General features: G+C 45.0%; 1 long non-coding RNA gene and 1 pseudogene across 1 annotated transcript; both read right to left on the bottom strand.

Moving 5' to 3' along the window:
• Positions 1-23185, bottom strand: part of LOC106950946 (uncharacterized) — a 174998-nt pseudogene that overhangs the window by 62417 nt on the left and 89396 nt on the right.
• On the bottom strand, positions 10990-15286 carry LOC106950948 (uncharacterized). The gene is made up of 3 exons (XR_001425712.1): positions 15198-15286; positions 11171-11315; positions 10990-11019 (listed from the first exon to the last, which is right to left on the bottom strand). It is a non-coding gene; the product is annotated as an uncharacterized LOC106950948 (long non-coding RNA).

Genomic DNA, 23185 nt, shown 5'->3' on the forward strand with positions numbered 1-23185 from the left:
ACACACACACACACACACACACACACTGAGCAGTACTTTAAGTGATAACTGCTCCGGCTGTTTAGTGAGGAGGGACAGAGTGAGGAAGAGGAGGAGCTTTAATCTTCATCAGTTTTCATGTTATAATCTGAACTTCGATAATCCAACAGATTTTCACTTTCTGCTCCATGTTTCCTTAAATCAAACCGGTTTCAAGATTTCAACCAGACAGACAGAAATCACCTGCTGCACACTGCTGCTCAGTTGGCTCAACGATTCAAAGGTTTGCTCATACCGATGTGAGTCGTTTTTATTTTATTAGAAATGTTTCCTGTAAATTTTCCTCCACACTGAAATCAACCAGAAGTTACTCATCATGTATGTTGGTTTTAACTTTTAAATTAGCCTCTTCGGCTAAATCTGAAATATTTACATGTTGATTAACAGGATTTTAAATTACAGTTTAAATATCTGTAAAGCAGCAGAGTGCAGGCCAAACCAAATAACTGAACTCCTACATGAATTATGAATTTTTGGTAATTTTATATTCAAGAAACAACAAACAGAGCCAACATGGAATACACTGTAAAAACACTGTAAAAAACTAAATCTTACCAAGTATTTTTGTCTAGTTTCTGGTGAAAATATCTTAAACTTAAAATGAGACAAAACTGACTTACAAGCAGCTTTTCAGCAACATATTCCAGTTTTTTTAAGGTAAAATGTGATGATGAATATTTTCAGAGTCCATTTTATTTATGGTTTTGGTTGTGTGTGGTTTTTATTTATCCTGTTTTGGATATTTTAAATGAGTGATCTGGGCTGCTCTGCAGGTTTAAAGTCTTTTTTTGTTTTCTCTAGTAGAAAAGAGAAGATGGAAAGTTTTGCAAAGTTCAGATTTTATCTAATTTGAAATAATTCAGTAAAGTGATGAGTGTCTGGTCAGTTTGGTTCCTGTTGCTCCTCCTGCAGACGGGACCGTCTGACCCGGCTGCAGTTCATCAGTAATGGGTTGGAGAGCAGAACTGGACCTTTTAACACCCAGAACATCCGCGGTTGTAAAACACTCCACATATCGATTTATTGACACAATAAAACCAGATCCATGCAGATTCATTCCTCTCTGCAGCTTTTCAGCTGCTTCCCAAACCGACTGAACGCCAGACTGAGTGCAAACAGAACCAGGTTCAGTTCTGAGCTGAGGGTTCGGTGGGACGCGCCGCGAGGGAAACGCATCATCGGGACGTTCAGAACGGATCAGGAACATTCACACTAAAAACCGTTTGATTCAGGAAAAACAAACTGCAAAACCATAAAAACCTTCCAAGTATTTTAGTTTAGTTTCTAATGAAAACATCTCAGTTCACATGAAATAAGACAGAACTAACGATAAGTAAGTCCGTCTCTCCTGAATGTCTTTCTGTGAACGTATTTGACCCACAGGGATGCCGTTGTGTTTTCCACGTTCATAAGTGTTTAAGTGCAAGTGTGTGTGTGTGTGTGTGTGTGTGTGTGCCTGAGGCCGACCCCCTCCACGGTGCGGCTGCATCGACCTGCGGTGGAAAACAGGCCGGCGCTCGGCCATGTAGGCCAGGAAGTCGATGGGGACATCAGAACAAGGGCAGCCGTCCAAAACGGCATCACAGTGCACCCAGAGGCCCATCACGCCCACACACACACACACACACACACACACACACTGCGTACAGTACACACAAAAGGCTGGCCGTTTCTCAAATAGCCTTGGATTTATGGCTGCAGCTCCCTCCAGATGGTGAATCAGGGGTAATCTGTCTGCGATGGCGGCTGGACGGACAGCTCCAAACCTTCCTGGAAGTCGTCTCCGCTCCGACAGAACCGACTGGACGCATCTAGACGTTAAACAGCTACGCATTAATCTGCAGCGGTAGATTTCATTTCTGACCCGCCTCCCAAAACATCAGGACTAAGTTCTGCGTCAGAGATGAAGTTAAGCAGATCATCTCTGGTTACGGACTGAGCGCCAGGACGTGTTGAGTCAGGACACAAAGCAGTTAAAGGTTTTAGATCGTCAGGGAAACGCGGCGTTGCCATGGATCTCTGTTGAATCTGGACTAAAAGAATAATTTTCCTCTTCTGAGACAATAGAAACTCATCCATCCATCATCTTTACTCACTGGCTCAGATGCTGCTGTGTATCTCCAGCAGTCATTAGGACAGAGAGACAAGGGACACATTGGACATGTCCCTGTCCGTCTCTGGACAAACAGCCAGGCACTCACAGCTAAAGATGATTCAGGATGTTTTCCACCTGACAGTCCGGTAGAATCGGTTCTATTGGGACCAAAACTGCAACGTTTGTTCTCTTCCTCTCTGCTCTGAGTCAAACCAACCTGTTCCCCTCCTGGCCTGTGGGGGCGCTGCACCAAGAACCACTGAAGGAAACCACACAAAAACCTCTGTAGACACTGAGAGCAACTTCCTTCTTCACCAGATGGAAACAAGATGGAGGCGTCAGATTTTAGCGACATAAAACCACGAGCTATTTCTCCTGCTAGCGCTAGGCTAGCACATTTGTTTTGGCTGTATTTACCCAGAATGCCCTGCACTGTAGTCCACTTCCTGCTTTTGGAGTGGTTGGTGTTCACATATGCATTCAAACAGATTGTAGGGTCAATGGTTCCAGCAGCTAAATCCAAGGGAAAGGTTTTTAGATATGTTTCCTCTTTACCAAAACCAGGAAGAAAACCCAAAGTCTGACTAAAGAAAACTGGTAAAAATTATGACAAAACGTCCAGGAAACACCAAGGAATCAAAAACTATCACCTTCAATCTGGACTAAAACCTGCAGCAGGAGAAAAGTTTCTCCCCAGGCCTTCCTAGCTACTAACTGGATTATTTCTGGAGGTAGTTGGTTTTAATATGGGGGCACACCACACTTTTAAGCTCAAAATGTGGAAAAAATCCATCTTCTTCGTTCCTTTTCCCAGTTACACAGCAGGTTGTGTTGGTCTGTCACAGAGAATCACCATGAAACCAGAAAACCTTCCAACATTAAACCAGCAAGTAGCCGATGAGTCGGGTTTGTTCAGAATTCAAAAAGTCAGACATATTTCCTGCAGATGAGTGAAAACTGCAGAAATATCCTCAATATGTCTTTTTTTTTCAAAATTAATGTAATTCATCATTTAAAGTTACTTTGAGTCTAAAAAGGCGCCTGACCCCGGCTGCAGAGAGCTGCTCTGATACTTTTCTGCCAAATACAAGCATCTTGAGCACGAAGTCATCTATATTTAAACATTTCAATAATTCATCCAAAGAGGCTGAGCTTCACGGCATCACAGGCCTGGCGCTGGAAACGCCAAGGTGGGAACTCAGGCATGGCCGCCGTATCTCTGAAGCACCCATCAGATGACTGTTTTCAATTATACAAATTAGGCTTACATAAAAGAGGAGGGTGGCGGCGCAGGAGGGGACGAAAGGGGGGCGTCTCGATCGCAAACATGCAGAGAGATCACACAGTGAAATGTTCTGGGACGGCGTGTTGGAGGAAATGAGCCAAGCAGCAGAGACGGCCGTTAAGACGCGTTCCAGCTCCTGCTAATACGTTTCCAGCAGCGCCGCCGGTTCCAGTCCCATCAGCCCGTTTGATCGGCGGCAGTTTGTAGGAATGAATCCATCCATCCATCCCTCCATCAGGCCTGGAGGCGTGCTGCTGCAGAATATGCTTGGTGCAGCTCAGGCTGCAGCAGTGGAGCAGCGACAAACTTTTACCAGCAAATTTTAAACAATATTTTATATCTCACCTTCTTGGAAGTAAACAAAGACAGACATTATTTAGTTCCACTGTTTCATTTAAAATAAAACCTTTTCCCATGTTAAAAGTGAAACTTGTATTTTCAACAACATTAAGGAATTACTGAGTTAAAATAACCTCCTAAATCATCTTTCTTTGTAGTGTGCTAAGGTACTTGCACCAGAAAATTGGCCAATAATACTTTGTCACATTTTGTTGCCAGAATTTGCACTTAACTTTCTATTTCTGTCAGTCTGATTACATCATTTCTAAATATTAAATTGGCTATGATCATGCAGTTATTACTTGAGAAGCCTTTTGCTCACATTTACTTTTTTAAGTAGAGCTACTTTTACCTGAGAACAAGTTTTGGTAAATTAATATTTAAATAAAGTCAGTTGAATTAAATACTTAGGGCAGTTATCCCCTGCTGCCCCCCCTGTAGATCCGCCCCTGGGGTGAAGCCAACGTTTGGTTTGCATCTGCAGAAACGTCTTCATTTTGCACCTGAAGGGAGAAACCGTGTTTTAATCTGTTTGAACAGCCACCAGTGCCAGCCTGACTTCGGTTCGACGCCGCGTTGAGCGAAACGTCACAAAGCTTCGCTCTGAAAGAGAAATCCCAATCCTCCAGCGCGGATCGGCCACGCTTGTTCAGAATACAGAGGAGGACAGAAAAAGGTAAACACAGCAGATCGCATTGGTTCCTGCATGCTCCACTGCGCCATTATGGCCGCCTGTTTATTCCAAACCTTCATCTAAACACGGGAAATGTGCTACATTCTGCCTGAGGTGAATGCAAAGAAGGTGAGTAAGTAATGTGGAAAACAAACGGCGTTCCTGGCTGATCTTCCTGCCCTGAACACCCACACCATCTCCCCAGGCAGCAGAGATGCTCTCATTACATCCAGCTCACAATCTCCCACAACACTCCACCTCTCCGCCGCCGCCAGCGGCCGCAGGGACAGACCAGAGTCTGTCGGCTCAGAGACACAGAGAGGCCGGAGCCGGCCGGCTGAGCTCAGAATCACAAACCAGCATCACTTCCTGGAAGAAACACTCTGGCTGCTGAGGCACAAAAATTATGTTTCTTCTTCTTTTGCTTTACTCTGCATATCAATTTATAACTTTCTATTCATGACTCAAAAGCTGATCATCAGGAAGTCATTATTTCAGATTAATAATCAGAGTCAAAAGTTTAAATCCAAAATAAAAGGAAACTGAAGGTGACAAAGTTTTAGAAAGTAATTATGGGTCAAAGTTGATCATTTTTATTTTGTCACTTTATTGCTGCATGAATCAATAGATCAATCAATCAATAGTTCAATAAAATACTTTAACATGACAGAGGTGTCCAATATGTGGCCCAAGCTGCAACAGCAACAACAAAATGTATCAAATTGTAGAAAACAAAGCAAAGCGACTGAATGAATTTAAATTAAATACAAAAACATTTTTAAAGCTGAATCTGTTTCTGTTACTGAGACAGAAAATAAAAATCAGTCGACTCCCGTAAAGAAGCGTCAAGATGAATCTGTTTCTTTTAACCGACAGAAGCTAACAGCTACAGTTTAGTTTATTGTCTAGCAGGTAGTTTTGTGACCTGATCCAATTCCAACTGGATCAAAAACGGGTCGCGGGCTTTTTACCTGAATATGGAGGTAAGAAGACAGAGAACCAGTCGATGTTTGCATGAAGAGATTCTGTATCTTCTGATCAGCCCAGGTCAGGAGGCTGAAACCCGTTTCTATCAGATTAACAAACCCAGACCTTCTGACCCAAACATCCCGCCTGGAGCCTCCCAGCCTCCACTACCGCTCACATACTACAGACACTTTTTACCATGAAATTGGCCAATTTGAAAGATATTGGATATCAGCACAAAGTATCAGCCGTCAGCAGCTTCAGACTGGAGAGGAGGCTCAGACTGAGGTCTGGATACGACTGTTTCAAATTAGACCTGCTGAGATGCAGGGGAGACGGATACGGGTTTAGACCGATGATTGGTGGCAGCAGCAGCAGGTGGGGGAGGGGCCGTGCTGCAGATAAAATCACAGTGATGGCAGCAGGAACGCTCAGGACAACGCAGATAAACATCAAGATAATCGCAGCGTTTCTTCACTCCATCATCACTTCCTGTCTCTGTCTCCACTTCCTCCCACAGAGTCCAAACGAGTCCAACCGGGTCCCACCGGATACCACCAGGTCTCACTGGGTCTCACTGGGTCTAACCGGGTCCAACCGAGCCCCATCAAGTCCGGGTCAGTACATTAGATCACCACTTGATATAAAAAATGTTTTATATATCAAATGTGACTTCCTGATTGGACACCTTAAAATTGGGCCTCTGTCTCTTTAAGAAGCTCCTGCTCTTTCTGAAGCTCCGCCTCCAGGAAGTCGTCCTGACATGGCTCCTCTGAGCAGCAGCTCCCATCATGAGATCAGAAGTTCCACCTGCTGTTTGCTAATTGCTGTTTGCTAGCCTGAAGGAACTGCGCCTCGAAGGCGGGGCTAAGTCCACCCAGGCATTTTACGCAGCTGAATGGTTGCCATGGAGATTAAAGGATTTCTCAAACATGTATGAAAGAATCAAAGCAACAATCCAGGCTTATTTTTCACGATGTAAAGATAAAAAACATAGATTTTTTTATGCTGCTGCTCCTTTAATGTTCGTCTAATTCTCAGAATCTGCTCTCTGATTTTCTTGCTTTGGTCTCAGCAGCTCCAGACGTGCGATCGGCGCCAGCGTGCCTGGTTGAGGCGGATCGGATCAGATGTCTGGGTTGGAACTGGCAGCACGCGGGCCGCGGGGAAGCTAACGCTAATCGGTTCTAAACTGGGCCGAATCGGGCCCAACGGACCTCAGGTAGCTGATCGGCGCCAAACATGCAGACTGGAGACATTTACTAATTATGTTCTAGGAAAAATGTACTTCTAGGAGTATTTTTACTACGCTGCACTTTTCACTATTATTTGAGTAAAATTTATGGATTAAACATGTTTAACCAAAAACTCACCAGACTCAGACAAACACCTGCAGTTTCTGTTAAAGTTTACATGACATAAAAAAAGAACATTTTTCTTGCCAAACATGTATTTGTAATTTAATTTTGTTTAATTTCAACTGAACTGAGAAACTAGACAAAATATTAGGTAAGATTTTTTGCAGTGTAACTTCCATCAGACTGAGGCTGCTGTTGGTAAAACCGGCTGATTATCCAGGTAAATCTGAGAAAAATGCATCTGGAACCCAGATTCCATTCAGAACCAGCCGGGTTGGGCTGAACCGAGCCCAGCTGACGTTCTGGTTTTCATTAGAATGGACTGAAGGTGAGACCTGACGGTGCTGCAGCGTGCTGCAGCGTGCTGCTCCTCCTGCGTTCATCAGCGGCCGCAGCAGCGGACCAAAACGACAGGATGGATTTACACAGCGCCGTTTAGGCGGGGCGGCCCGAAGGTTTGGGCAGGAAAACCCGGATTAATTCCTCATGCATGACTGCATGTTTGTTAGATTCAATTATAAGGCCGGGCCAGAGGTCCGCAGGGGGTTAATGGACTGTCCTCACACTCGCTGTCACAACTCGTTCTCATCGCCGGCAAAACAAAAGAGACCCAAATCTGTTTTCAGAAGCTAGAAAGTAAAAAAAAAAAAATCTCAACCTTTTCAGTTAGAAAGAGGCAGAAGTAAAACCATGGAGGTTCTGGAGTTTGAGCAGCTGAAGACACCAAACAGCGAGACTGATTTAAACCCAGAGTGTGTCTGGAGGAGGTTTGTGCTACTAGCAGGTGGCGCCGACCTTTTCCAGGCTGAAAGGTCATGTGATCAGAAGCTTCAGCGGCGTCTAATGTCAGCAGCGCGGCGTCACCTGACCCGACAGGCAGCGGCGCTTCAGCCCGCCGACCGCCAGGACCAAGAGCTGCAGTAGGGAGAGACGGCAAACTACAGCCAACTGCAGCAAACTACAGCCAACTGCAGCCAACTACGACCAACTACAGCAAACTACAGCCAACTGCAGCAAACTACAGCCAACTACGACCAACTACAGCCAACTACAGTAAGGAATTATCTTGTTTTCTCACTAAGTCATGCTGCATGACTGTGTTTTTGTGTTTAATGATGTAAAGTACTTGCTGCTGAAATGTGCTATACAAATAAAATTTGATTGATTGATAAAAAACCTGTAAAATTTCCCGACATCCAGTGAAAAAGCTGCGGTTTTGGTTTGAGGAAAATGTTTCTCATGTTTGGTGAATCCAGAGAAGCGATCGCTGCTTCAGGCCGAGAAACAAGGAGCCTCATCAGAAGCATTTTACATCCAGGTCTGCTAACAGCCGCTCAGCTGACGGCGGAGAAACAGCATTCCTTTCAAAATAAAAGCTGCTTTTTCACAAATACAGGCAGATGAAACTTCTAGCAGCAGAAACATAAACAATAAGAGTAAAGCAGAGCGAAGCCCCCAGTGCTGCTGATGTGGGGAATATTGCAGGTGTATCCTGATGGCTCTTTTAGCTCAACAAGAGCCTCAGTCCACAAACGCTGCTCCTAATCCCAAATTCCTCTCCTTCTCCACAGTAATGAGCTCCTCTCCGACTCAAGAGTTGACAGAGGTAAAGCATTTAGCACGCATGAATGAGGAGGAGAGAGAGAGAGAGAGATGAGGGGGGTGCAGGCCAAAAGAGAGAAATCCAGAGAGACGTGCATGAGGTAAGCTCTCCCTCTGGCGCGGCGCAGCAACGCGCTGCAGCGTCCAAACGCAGCGGCTCACTGTTGACAAAGAGATGCAGAGAAGAAGAATAAACTTCCCATAAAGCGAGATGCGTTTTCTCTGCCTGTCACAACAACCCGGGGGACGCAACGTGCGCGCCGTCGTCACATGGTGTGTGTGTTGTGTGTGTTTGCGTAGGCGGGCGTGTGTGCATGCTGCACTGAAATAATAACAAAAAGAAAAATAAATCATGGCTGATTCGTTCCAAGGCCCTGCGATGAGCCGCTCCCAGAATACAGACGCATGCATCCATTTTACGCATGCAGCCGCAGCATCTCAACAGGAAGCAAGCAGCCAACATGCTCCATCATGATGTCAAAGTCAGTTCTGGCATTTCAAAATCATGAATGTTGTTAAAGGGACGGTCGATTAAAGCCATCAAATAACTGTCTACATTCTTAAAACTAAATAATATTTAACATCTTGTCACATCAACACGTCCATCCAGGATGTTCTGCAATCAAAATCTATATTTTTTTAGTGCTAATTTGGAAAAATATGCAAGAAATTTTGCAAAACCAGATTTGGCCCCCGGGCCTCCAGTTTGATGTGATGCATTAAGAAGTGATGGGATAAAAGTGATTACAGGTTGATGGAGGAGATTTCTCTCCGCTAACAGAGACGATCATCATGGCAACAGACCGACCAACAGGATGAACAATAAGTCCAGCAGCAGCGGTTCAGACGTGTCAAACGATGCGGCCGCCTGCCGCCGTGCTGCGCTTAAAGGTCACAACAGGAAGTGGGAGATCAGAATTCCTTTGTGTGGAGCAGCGAGCGAGCGCTGGAGTCCAGCTCCGTCTCCTGGATACCTTCGATTTGAGCCGTGTCACTCCGGCAGGTTTTATCTCTGAGCTGCAGCTAAATGAGCTGCAGAGGAAGTTCACTCTGATCCTGATTCATGAACGGCTAAAATCTTCACTTAAATCTTTTCCTTCTTTAATAAAACATCTACTCTGTAAAATAAACACACCAGACATAAAGATGCAGTAAAATGTCTCTGCTTCCACTTCAAACCTACTCACCAACTTGGCTCTCTAAGGATGATTGGTTGATCAGAGTCTTAACCTGTTTAAAGGAAGTAGTCATCTATAACTTCCTGTTTCACTTGAGTTTAAATTTGACCCAACAGAGGAGGATGTTTTCCAGAAAGTATTAAAATAAAAAACAACAAATGAGTCATGATATTCAGAGGGAGAAGAAATCTGCTCCATGTATTTCCTGGAACAGAATGTACTTCATTAAAAACAATCTGTAATCTCAGAAAGAATATCTGTGGCTGCGTTCAATGCTAGTTATTAGCCTCGCTAATGCTAACACCATAAAGTAAAATTCAGCTGGGAGTCTTTTGTGTCTTAATAACAGTCTTGGCGCTACCACAGAAGTTAACAGCAACAGTTTTCCTTCTTTGGGGTTCAGCCAATCAGCAGCAAGGAAAATAAAGGCGTTTCTCTGCAAACGGCAGCCAATAAGAGGGCAACGCGTGGTGGTAGGTCAGATTCCCAAGATGCTTTTCCTAAAACAAGGAGTCGTAAACTTTACCTTAATGTTGCACCAAATCAGAGCAAAAGAAAAAAAGTTTAACCTAAAACTGAGAGGACAAGGAGGCAGGTTGACGTTCTACATCTCAGTGACGATGGAGAGTGATGTTCACTGATTCACACTCACTCTTCATGGCCAGTGCTGAGCACAGAGGAGGTTCTATGATGCTGCACAGCATCATGAACACTTTATGGACAGCAAAACATTTTAAAGGGAAATCTGTGCCTGAAAATGATCCCAGCTGGTTTTCCCAGACGAATGACAATCCAAAAACGTTTTTAAAAGTGTCTAAACAATTAATGTTTTCCTCACTGAGGAAACTCCAATCAAAATATGAATAATTTTGACAGAGAAAATGGTAAATCTGCTGCAGGTGAGACAAGTTGGACGGTGTGTCCTCTTTGTGTCTCGGTTTGGACGCGTCCTGCTGCGGCCACGCCCCTGCCACAGGTACGCCGGGCCTGATGAAGCTGCGCCGCGCGGCCGTGATACATCACCGCCTCCACCGCCGTGTCAGCCTTAGACAACCGCTCCTGAGCCCCAGCACAGAGGAGACATTCATCATCATGACAGCACACACACACACACACACACACACACACACACACACACACACACACTGAGCGGGATAAAACAATGTTGCAGCTGGCGATGCGTGAAGACGACTCCATCGCTCCATATATCACACATACTGTCCGCGTTTCCCAGCTAAATAACAACATTATGAACAAAAACATCAGAGAAATCAGGTTTTTTCCTCCTGCTTCTTTTTCCTTTGAGCTTCACATCAGCAGTGGCAAATCCAACCAGATCCATGTCGGACCTTCACCGCTCCTCTTCCTCGCCCTGCAGCGTCATTCCCACTCTGCTCTTCGTTCTTCATGGCTAACGTCTATTAAACACCTCAGTTTCATTTTTGTGTTTTAATTGGTGATTAATCAATCCTGGGTTCGATAAACTGAGAAACTGTTGCAGACTTTACTGATCTGTCTAAATCGCCTAATTTCATATTTTGCTGCACATTTTTACTTTTTCAGAATCAGTTAACTCTGATGTTACTGGAATCTGGAGGATTAAATGTTAAATCTGATCTCCAGAACTCCACCAACCCGGATTCACCGAGTTTAGAGATGTTTGGTCGTTTAATCTGGATTCCTCTGTGCATCTCCTGAAACACTGCAGCAAACGGCTAATTCTGGACTTCCTGTGATCTTCCACATGAATTTTCCTCTACAGTGACATTCAGGCCAAGGTCTGCATAGCAAATTTAAATTGAATGAATTATCAGCAGCATCAAGCTTCAGAGGCGTTTAAAGCCCAGCAGATATTTCTCATGAGAACCTCATGTTGTCGGCCACAGGAGCCTTTCAGCTGTTGGCTTCGTGATTTGTGTCCTCTCATGCTTGGCCAGGGGTCAGGAAGGCGCAGTGTGTGTGTGTGTGTGAGGGTCATAAAGACAATCTGGGGTGAGCACTACATTTGGCTCGCCTGTGGAAATCCCAGCTTGTTTTCACTCTGGGGAAAGTTTACAGTCGTTCTCTGGTTTCTCCTGGCCGGACGGCCATTTTGTTTTCTTTGAAGGTTGCAGCTCCTGCGTCAGGACCCTGAGGAACCTCACAGCTCAGCAACACAGGGAGGTGAGGGGTCGCATGTTTCCCAGACGGACCCCAGCCTCAGTTTGCACTTGGAGTAGGAGTGGAAAGTCCAGGCCAGAGGTTCTGCTCCAGTTTCCGCCAAACTCTGTTTCTCTGCTTCCAACAACAACTGGGAAGAAGTGTGAAGTCTGGTAGACTTCATTTGATTAGGAACCAAAACTGCAACATTTTCATCTGCTTTGAGCAACCTGTTCCCCTCCTGGCCTGTGGGGGCGCTGCACCATGAACCACTAAAGGAAACCACACAAAAACCTCTGAAGACACTGAGAGCAACTTCCTTCTTCACCAGATGGAAACAAGATGGAGGCGTCAGATTTTAGAGGTTGGAGGATTTCTCTTTAGGCTAAAGACCAGGAGCCATTTCTGCTGCTAGCGCTAGGCTAACATGTTAGCGTTGGTTGTATTTACCCAGAATGCTCTGCGCTGTAGTGCACTTCATGCTTTTGGAGCGGTCTCTGGTCCGCTTGGCATTCACACATGAATTCAATCTGGTTCAACTAAATGATAAAGCAAATGTCTTATTATGATAAAGCTAATTTTCAGCCTGAATGATGATCGATGTAGAGAAGAGGATTATTGCCACTGGAAAAAAATGTAAAAAGTCAGAATCTGGGTTTTTTTTTCTGTGGTCTAAATTGTTTTCTGTAACGATACGGTAAATGTCCATCACTAACAGATGGACAGAAAACAATCTGGATTTTAGGTCCTTCATTTGGTCCCTTTTTGAGGCCGACGGCAGACAACATGCAGCCAAACGCAGTAGTTGTGCTCCTGTTGTCAGGCTGCAACAGGAAGTGTAAGCCTGGGAGGAGAGCAGCTTCACGCAGGAGAAAGGAAAGCATCTGGCATGAAAAGCAGCTCTAAAACAGAGAGGTTAAACACAATAATGCAAAGAAGTATGTCAGAAGATTACCAGGAGCACCCTCAGCAGTGAAAAGCCTCGGTGGAGTGGCGTGTTCACATAAATACAAAGTGTCATTTCCATAAGCGCTATCTGGTTAAACCTGTCCGCCTCCTCGCCGGCTGGGTAAGAGGGCACAGATAGGCCTGTCTAATTCCAGCGACACGCATTATTTAGAAATCCTTCACTTTCCCCTAGACGCGGCCAGCAGCCGCTGATGCAAAACACATCAACGGGACGAAGAGCAGGAGGAAGAGGAGGGCGGCCCCCGCCGGGCCCGCGGCGTGAGAGACGGTGACACTGATTAATGAGAAAGCGTCTCGTCACAAGAGCTTCTGGGTAATAGACTACACGGCGAGTCAATGGAGGCGACTCGGAGGAGCAGAGTGGACCGGGCCTTTCATCCCGGAATGATACCACAAGGGATGCAGTTTTGTTTCAGGAAACAAACGGAAAACACAGCTGGGAATTTTATCTCCCATCCTCTAATTACAGCAGCTCACTGATCCACAGCAGGCAGCACGACTCGCCACAAACAGGAAGTTACTCATCTCAAACCCTCATGACACGGGCTTAAAAATAAAGAGGTTTATGACAATCGGCAGCCAATAACCATCGGTTGTATTCTGTGCTCTACGCCAGGCAGTAAACCGTGATTTTAAATATTAAACTGGCTCTGATCAGGCTGCTCCCAGAAAGAAAAAGGTTTTCCTGCAGGTTCTTTGATCGCTGCTTTGAGTCTGACAGAAAATGAAGGGATTACAAGATTATTCCCATTTCTGCTTCAAAGCGCATGTCGCCAACCTTTATCTGATCCGCACTGGACAGAACCAGAACCAGAGCACATGGAGCTGGTTGGTGCATTTCATCAGCAGATTGCTCAGTATCAGGCCGATCGATCACCGATCAGAGACACAAATGAGTTAAATCCAACAAAATGATTTATCTCTAATATTTAACATCAGATAAAGATCCTAAGTCTAACAGATCAGATGAACCGATCAATGAGCAATACTGATCTCCAACCTGCCTGCCGATTTTTAACCTTTTAATTCTGTAATTTCAGAGAAGTAACTCTTTACATTTTATTTATTCTGCAGGTTTTTAATCGAGCTCTTAGTTTGAAATCCAACAGAAAATGGAAACTGTTATTGAATTAAAAAATAAATGAAATCACTGATCAGAACCAATCGAGGAAAACTGATCGGATCAACTGGTTTATCTCTGGTATTAACAAGTGATAATGTTGCAACCAGTGAATCCAATGAACTGATCCCACATTAAATAAACTTCTAGATAAAACTGGTCACCAACTTCTGACCTGCCAATCCATCCATCATCCATCCATCCATCCATCCATCCATCCATCCATCCATCCATCCATCCATCCATCCATGCCTATCTCTAGCTAATGTTCGGGTGAGAGGCGGGCCACCCTGGACAGGTCAACCGATTTTTAACCTAATTCTGTAATTAACATGTTTTTATCTCAAACATTAAAATATAAATCAAATCCATCACCAATCAGAGCCAATCTCTGGAAAATGAGCCAATCCCAGCACATTACAGATGGATGTAATTATTACATAAGGCAACAAATGTTCAAATATCAGCATGCATGCCTCCATAAAATGAAATAGCATCATTACTTTGCGCACCATGACTCAACAATATTCTCCTAATTACTCCCATTTATGTCCATTTGGAGCCAAATAGAGCCATCACAGTTGCATTAATCCTGATGGATTCCATATCTTATCAATCATCACTGACTTTTAATGAGTTTTTATTCCTCCCGCCCCAACTTATTGGAAGAATAAGTGAAATTAAAAAGAATAACTGGAGCCCAGTGAAGGTTTATCTCTGCTGGGAAATAAAGGAGCAAAATCCGTCAGCAAACGGGAAGCAAGAGCGGAGCGACAGGAGCGGGACATGCGGGACACATGACCGACATGACGGGAAGAAAAGCGCCTTTGTCCCTGCGAGCTGCACGAGTTTAGCAATTACAGCAAAATGCAATTAGCGGACACGGGATAGCGGCGCATTCCTGCGTCCACACACACGCGCGCGCACACACACACGCACACACACACACATACTAAGTGTCCAAAGTGAGGAGAAAAACACACAGCCAGGGCGTCAACGCGCGCATGTGACACGCATCTCCACTTCTGCGCTTTTTCTGATCCGATTTCCTCCAGCAGCAGCGGGGAGGGAGCGGGGAGGACGGCGGGCTTCATGCGCTCCTCCGCCGGCTGCAGAGTCCCGAACGCGCCGCTCCAAACCCGGTGGTGATGATGATGATGGTGGCGGTGATGATGGCGGATGTTCTGCATGCTCGGCGCAGCGGATCGGCGAGGCTCATAAAGGCGGCGGCGTTAATTCCTCATAATGGCGTTCATTCATCAGCATCCGGGCTGCCGCGGACCGCGAGCCGCGGCGAACATCCACCCACTGACCACTGAGATCCGGACCGGCCGTTCATTCTGACCCGATTCAACATCTCCACACCGGACAGCCGCAAAAAAAATAATAAAATAAAAATAAAAACCGGAGCAGAAAGAGAGGAGAATAACTTACAGCCTGTCTCCAGGGACGAGCAGGCGGCTCTCCACCATCATATCGGGCAGAAAATCCAGGTTGTAGGCTGAAGTCATGCTGCCTGCCTGGCCGGTGTCTGCGGCGGTGTGCGCGCCTCCCTCCGGCTGTCCGTGTGTGTGAGAGCGCCTCCCCGATAAGAAAGGAGCGTCGCTCTGCCCGAACTGCGCCTGGTCGCGGAGACGGAGAGGGACAGGTGCAAGAGCCAAGGCCTCCCTAAAGGCGGTGCAGCCTCCAGCAGTTGTCACATTCTCCCCCCCTCCCTCTGCCTCTCTGGGTCCCGGTTCGGGTCCGGGTCTGGTCGCTGTTGCTGGTTCCGATCCGCCCGTCCTGGATGGTGAAGCCGCTCTGCAGCAGCGCAGCTAGCGGAGCTGGAGGAGCGGATCCAGCAGGGAGGCGTGGCGCTGCAGCGCTCCTTAAATAGACTCGGCGCTGCGCGGGAAAGTATTCACACCCTTCAACTTTCTCACAGTATTAGTACCACACCGGTTGTCCAGTGGAAAACTGAAAAGTGTGGCGTGTGTTTTCCTTGGAGATGTATTTCCTTTCCAGATGATTGCATCACTTCCTTTAGTGCAGCAGGTGAAACAACGGAACGCAGTGGGTCCAGGCAGGGCTGGACAATATGGCAGAAAAACTTATATCAGCGCTTCGTATCAGTTGATATTGATAACTATTGATCAGTTTTTGGTTTTAAATATCTGAAAAAACCAAACTGCTGGCAGAACCTTCAGGTTTTATCCTCAGTTTGTGGAAACCAGAAACTGCTGCTGCATGTGTTCAACAAGCTGTTGCTAGGTAACCAAAGAATGAATGAGTTGCTAGGTAACCGATTAGTGAGTTAGCTAGTTGATTCCTGCTTAGCTTAGCTAGCCATGAGAGGTTGAGCGGCTACAGCCTTTCCTCTGCCTACATCTCCCAGAATGCTGTGTGGTTTTGGATCACAGTTCAGTGAAATTATTGATGTATTATTTATTGATATTGATCAGGTGTCTGTAACGATAGATACTGTAAGATCCATCAGACTGGATGGACAGCGTCCGGTGAAACCATTCACTCAGCATGATGCAGCCGTCAGCGTGCTTCACCATGACGACGGAGGGCTGATGTACAGAGACACTCCTCCAGTTTCCTGTAACTTTGTAGCCTAAAACTTTTGTTCATTTGAGTTTTTAAATAAAATTTCATGAACACAACAATGAAAAGCAATGCAGAATCATGAAACGGATCTATATTTTCAATAATCTACAACCAAATGACTAGAATTTCTCCAGATTTGTCAAACTGAAACCATTCTGGTTCTGGTTCTGGTTCCATGGAGAACACCCAGCATCATGTAAACCAGTTGAACCAGCAGCAGCTCTGAATTTAAACGTTATAGAAACGTTTAAAACTTTGAACATCTTAAAATAAAGGAACCAAACTACAACCTGAACATGATGCTGCTTCACTGAAGCATGGTAGTAGCAGCATCATGCTGTGGGGAGGCTCTTTACAGACACTTTGAATCTCATCTGAGCTTCAACCCTTTAGATATCTAGTTTTATTATTATTATTTATAAAATAAAAAATGTTAAAACTGTATAAAAATGTACAGACTTTTACAAAGATCAGCAGAAATTTCTTCAACGTCTGTATTGAACAACATGACATCCACACGGATGGATCACTTTGTGCTGCTTTGCATCCTTACAGACGTTCAACACTAAAGAATAAAGTTTGACATTATTTTCCGTGTGATCAGCTCCAGAAACCGGCCCAGCTCCTTCTGCTCACGGCTTCATTTAAATGTGAGACTTCGTCTGCAGCTACTTGATCTCCATGTCCAGTCAATAATCTGTCAACAAATCAATTGTTAGTTTAATAGATTCTTGCTCCAAATAACAGCTAATTACACGAGCAGCTCTGAAGCTCACGCCGCGCTGCACAATCACCATTCAGAGCGAGCAAACAGTTGGGGCAGAATATCGCCGCAATAAAAGCACGGCCAGTTAGGTGATTCACACTCAGATGAGTTGACCAAATTTGGAGAGGTGCAATTACACATGGGGATAGCTTTGTAATAATCAGCCTGCCCATAATGTGCTGACTGTATTTTGTGCTGTGTTAATTGTGTGGGTCCAGAACGGCTCCCTGTGGAAGTGGACTGGGCCTGAACGCACCGCGGCGCCGCAGCAGCTCCTTGCTGCCCCACTTCCCTCGCTCCCTGCAAGAAGCAGAAGAAACGGAGGCACTCCAGTGAAATAATGAGCCTCTCTCATACGGAGGAAGGCGGCTCTCTGGGGAAGAGGACGAGTATCTGGGTCAATGTGGGGAAAATGTGCTCAGTCTGCACACGTAGAGCAGCGTAACTGTGTGGAGTGGGCGGGGCTTGGAGAGCGCATGGATCCACCTGACGCTGTCCCGCGGCGGAGACGACCGGACGTTACATAACCCCATCACATGCTTCACGCGCCGATCGAACACAAGCATCGCCGGAGGTAACGGCAACGGAGGAGCGCCGCTCACGCCTCCAGTTTCTGCCCTTCAGGGCTTCTGTAGTGCCCAGAGCAAATTACATTTAAAACAGTCATTTACCTGCCAAGAAACGCTGGATAGGCCACAAATCTCTCTGTCAACACATCTCACTGAAATTACTCTGCAGCAAAGGAGCAGGCCTCTTTTGAGAAGTGATGACAGCGAGTTCCTGCTGAAAATAACCTGAAATCCACAGAAACAACAATAAGCATGACAGGAAGCGGATAAAGCAGTAGGTTAAACTAATTCAGCCGTGTCATCGCTGTTATCGCTGCGCTGCTGTCAGATAGCAAGAATTATTTATCTCCTCCCACAGATTCACATCATCCTGCATTAGCTGTAACTCAAGAAGACAGAACTCATCTTCCAGAAGCAGATAATGTTGTTCCTCTACAAAACTCACATTAGATCTAGAATACCAAACACATCAGACGTCCAGCTGGAGACCAAAGACCAACGGAGACAATCTGAACCTGCTTCACAGCTAAAGGCTAAAAACTGCCAAATATGCATCAACATGCAGGAGCTACTTTCTACTGTTTTCCTTATTTCCTTCTTGCAGGTTCAATCAATCAACACCAATTAAAATGAACGGTGCTCCAGGATTGGCTGCTTTGTAAACATTAGCCGTTAGCTCATCAACTAGCATGGCGTCAACAGATTCCAGCCTCCAAGATGCAGCTTCCTTCATACGACGGCAAACCATTAGAAAAACGGAGGGGAACATTTACACAAAAACTTTCCAGAATGTTGGAAACTTTCATTAACAAATTAATCTAAACATTTCTGAGTTTTTTGGTAGAAATTTACTTTAATATCTGCACCAGTCGTGAAACTTTAAAGTACAGACAGATTTCCTGCAAATAATTTTGCGTTACGTTCCACAGAAAAATACACAAATACTCCAGCGGTCAATGGGTGAGAGGCAGGTCTAACAGGACTAACAACCACACACACACACACACACACACACACACACACACACACACACACACACACACACACACACACACACAGGGGGACAATTTAAAGACTAATTCACCAAACAGTCATGTTTGTGGGAGGAAGCTGGAGTGAAAACTTCATTGCACATCAACGTGTTTCCTTGATCTTCAGTTAGTTTCATCCTGGACTCGATGCAACGTCCTGAAGAAATCAGCTGCTCTCATCTTGTCCAGCATGTTGGTGCATCTAAAATCAACTTTCATGAGAATCCAAACCAAAGAAATGAAGCAACAAGTCCATGAGGTACGCAGTGTTTCTGAAACACACATAATGTAACAGGAGTTTACTGATTAATGCCAGTAAAGATGGCCGCCGTCCAGCAGCACTCTGTTTGCAGCAGTAAAGATGGCCGCCATCCAGCAGCGCTGAGCTTGCAGCAGTAAAGATGGCTGCCGCAGGTCTGGGCCGTTCAGGTTGAGGTAGAAAAGTCAGATTTAGGTGGTGTTGTCTTATAAAGGCTACTTTAATAGTTTAAACCCTACATAATCCTAAACATGCATTAATATCCTCAGTGGAAACTGTCTTGGCCTTCACAGCCTTCCTCATCTCCGCTCTTTAGCCAATCAGCTCCAAGGAAACTGAACGATATTCCTGGATTGGCTGCTTAGCAAATCCCATCCAATAACTAGAGTTATAATAATATTTCAAATTCCCAAACTGCTTTTTAATCAGCGACGAAATAAAAAGTACTGTTAATTTTATTTAATTTTCCATAAGATGATTATTGTTGAGGGACAAAGTTTGTTTAATCTTCCACTGCTCAGTCCAAAGGTACGGTGATCTAAATGGTCGTCTTCAGTGGCAAAGTGTGTGTGTAGGTGTGTGTAGGTGTGTGTCCTGGGCTCAGGAACACCTGGATAATGGAGCAGAGCCGCCGCCCAGCTCCAGGTTCTGAATCGACCCGTTCGCTCACATCCGTCTGGTAAACAATCAAGCAATCAAATCTCCTCATTTGCTTCTCATTCTAAACAAATCCTTCCCTCCTGTTCGCCAAACAAAACCTTCCATCCATTAATAAAACATGATGATGCTGCTTTCTCAGCGCTGCTTCTGGAGAGAAAAACTGGCCTGTTTTTAACATGCAACCTGCACAGCTGGAGGTGAGTCTTGTTTGTTCGCTTGTTCCACGTGTTTCTGGTCCTTGGAGATAATTAGCCTTTAATGGTGCTGAAACAGCCAGAGAACAAAGGAGGAAATGAAAGGAAACAGGACGAGCTGAAGCCATAAAAGGCAGGTTGAGCCTGAGTTTTACTGGTCAGATCCAGTCAACCCGTCTGAAACAGGCCGTTCTTTATCGCTGCCTGCTTCCTCTTGCCCATCACTCCATCTCCCAGCCTGAGGCCTCGTGTTCCCACATCCCGCTCATGGCAAGGTCTGCCTCCGCCATCGCTCCTCTCTCTCCGTCTAGTTATTTCTATCTTTTCTCCCCTTACGTCTCTCCATCACCTCGGGCTGAGGTGGGGGCTCAGCTGCCCGAACAATACAAATCGATCACTTAGAGAAGAGGAGGAGGAGATAAGGGGGAAACAATGAAGCTGGGCCAAAAATAGCCGCTCTGACACAGAAAATTAGAACAATAAAGGGAGGAGAAATGAAAAGCATCATCTCCAAGTCCTGCTTGGACGTCAGGGAAGGAGAGGATGGTGCCGGAGCTTTTCACACGTGAATATTTAATGAGCGGCTCATGAATAATTCAGAGCAGCAAGCAGCTGCGTTTGAGCCTAAGTGGACATGTGAGGAGCCGGATCCAGACAGAGCCGACTGCTGCCGCTCATCCAGCGGACGGCCAGCTGAATGAAGGCGGCGCCGGGCGGCCCCAGCCTCCTGCTCGCCCAGATCCTCCCTGACAGCTAACTCTGACCATCACTCCGTCCTCACATCTCACTCCCACATTTTCTCCTGGATGCTCGATGCCTCGGCGTGTTATTGGCCGCGCTCGGCTCCGGTCAGGACATTGCGTTCCAGTTAACATGGATCCCTGCTCCACCTGTGGGGCTGCAGCCTCCTCCAGAAATGCTCGCTGACCTGTTTTGCACAAATTCTGACACCATATCGACTCGGATCGCAGCTGGACTGATGAAGCAGCTTTCCTTCTATCTGAACCCAGGAGCCTGTGAATCAGGACAGACTTCCTGATTCAGCTTCAGCTGACGCATAAAAAGGTTTCAGTCGGGTTTGCCTTTGGGTAGTTTGGTTCTCTGTAAGTGAAGAGCTGATTTTCTGCAACTTTAGTGTAAACAAGTAAACAACTTACCATCACTGTCATCGCTGAAAAACACGTTAACAGGAAACATAATCCTCCCTTCCAAAAGGTGGTGACAAACTCAAAGATCACAAGTCAAACAATCAGCAGAGAGAAAAACTAATCTGAGGAGACATAGCAGCTACGATGATGAGATCGCCGTATTCTTCATCACTGTGCTCCGTTTTTAAGCAGGAAGTTAAACTGATACAAAGAAGAGTCAAACTTTAACTCAACTTAAAGATTAAATCTGGTTTATACAGAAATACAACCAAGACCCATCCAACCCGTTAGCATTATTAGCAGCTAACATTTATTCCTTCTTTATGTCACCATTGGTTTTCACAGAGAAGCTGCAAAACTGTCAGATAATTAGTTAAAATAATTCAGGTTTCTCCTTCCTTCCTGTAGTATGCTAGCTGGTCAGGCAGCGTGTTGAAGCTAACGCTCCAGACCAAGCTAACAGAAACTAGCTTAACTTCCCTTAAGACAGAAATATTTAGGATGAAGTGACAAATAACTTAATCGCAGTGAGAAGCAGTGGTTAAACTTCTGAAAATATATGGTGCTTCTGCATTTAAGGACTCCAAAACCCACAATAATTATCTGCAGATATTAATTAACAAGCTAATATTAGCAGTAGCATGCTAATGTGTTAGCAGGCCAGAATTAGAAAAACATACAACCTTTTACTACAGAACATGAACCAGTCTAATCAGTGACCAGAGATGATTTTGAACATGTCAGTAATCACTTTATTGTTCAAAGAACCAAAAACGCTGCAATACTTTACATGAGTAAAGTAGGAGCTAATCTAAAATTATTCATACCCATAGCAGATCGAGGTTAAAGTAAAATATTAATCTAAGTTATTGATGACACTGTCAGTGTACACCATAAGTAGATTATGAAGAACTGCCTCAACTGCAGCAAGTCTTACTAATTATTTAATGCATTCAGGCTCCATTTGTGATGTTTGCTCAACGCAGCATAAAAAGTTTTACACTGCAAAGAGGCAGTAAAGTCATTAAGAAACTACAAATAAGTTGTTTCACTGCTAAAACACCAGAAGCCCCCAAGAAACAACTTCTAAATAAAAAAGTTAAAATAGCAGAAGTTAATTTTTCCACTAGTTGGGTTGACTCATCGTCTCGGCCCAAAGCAAGAACACATTACTGCTTTTTTAATAACTTACAGTCGCAATCAGACTTTTCTGATTGGAAACCATATTACAGACAATCTGAGGAGGGAGTAAAGATTAGGGTGATGGCAAAGAGGCCCTGCTAGGTCAACAACTTGGAGTTCAACAAAAATAATCAAAAGAAACAAAAAAGCTGCTCAGCAATTAGGAGAACCACATGTCGACGGCTGATGAACCAATAAATAATTGATGTCCAATCGCATGACAGATGAGCGTTTGGCCTCTTTCCGTTCAGAGAGAAATAAAACTGAAGACCCTTCTGTTTTTGAAGTGCAATTTCTCAAGCACAGCAGTCGAACAACGGAAAGTTTTTAAACGAGGCGTCGTTTTGTGGAGGACCGCACACGCTTCACATGATGCTTCACATGGAACTTCACATGATGCTTCACATGATCCTTCACATGGAACTTCACATGATGCTTCACATGGATGTGCAGCTGGAGTTTCACATGATCCTTCACATGCATGTGAAGCTGGAGCTTCACATGATGCTTCACATGATCCTTCATATGACGCTTCACATGATGCTTCACATGATGCTTCATATGACGCTTCACATGATGCTTCACATGACGCTTCACATGATGCTTCACATGGATGTGAAGCTGGAGCTTCACATGATGCTTCACATGATGCTTCACATGATGCTTCACATGATGCTTCACATGATGCTTCATATGACGCTTCACATGATGCTTCACATGACGCTTCACATGATGCTTCACATGGATGTGAAGCTGGAGCTTCACATGATGCTTCACATGATCCTTCATATGACGCTTCACATGATGCTTCACATGATGCTTCATATGACGCTTCACATGATGCTTCACATGACGCTTCACATGATGCTTCACATGGATGTGAAGCTGGAGCTTCACATGATGCTTCACATGATCCTTCATATGACGCTTCACATGATGCTTCACATGATGCTTCATATGACGCTTCACATGATGCTTCACATGACGCTTCACATGATGCTTCACATGGATGTGAAGCTGG

The sequence above is a fragment of the Poecilia latipinna genome, unplaced genomic scaffold (assembly GCF_001443285.1).
Source record: "Poecilia latipinna isolate Pla-1442-1.1 unplaced genomic scaffold, P_latipinna-1.0 Scaffold431, whole genome shotgun sequence".
NCBI lineage: Eukaryota > Metazoa > Chordata > Actinopteri > Cyprinodontiformes > Poeciliidae > Poecilia > Poecilia latipinna.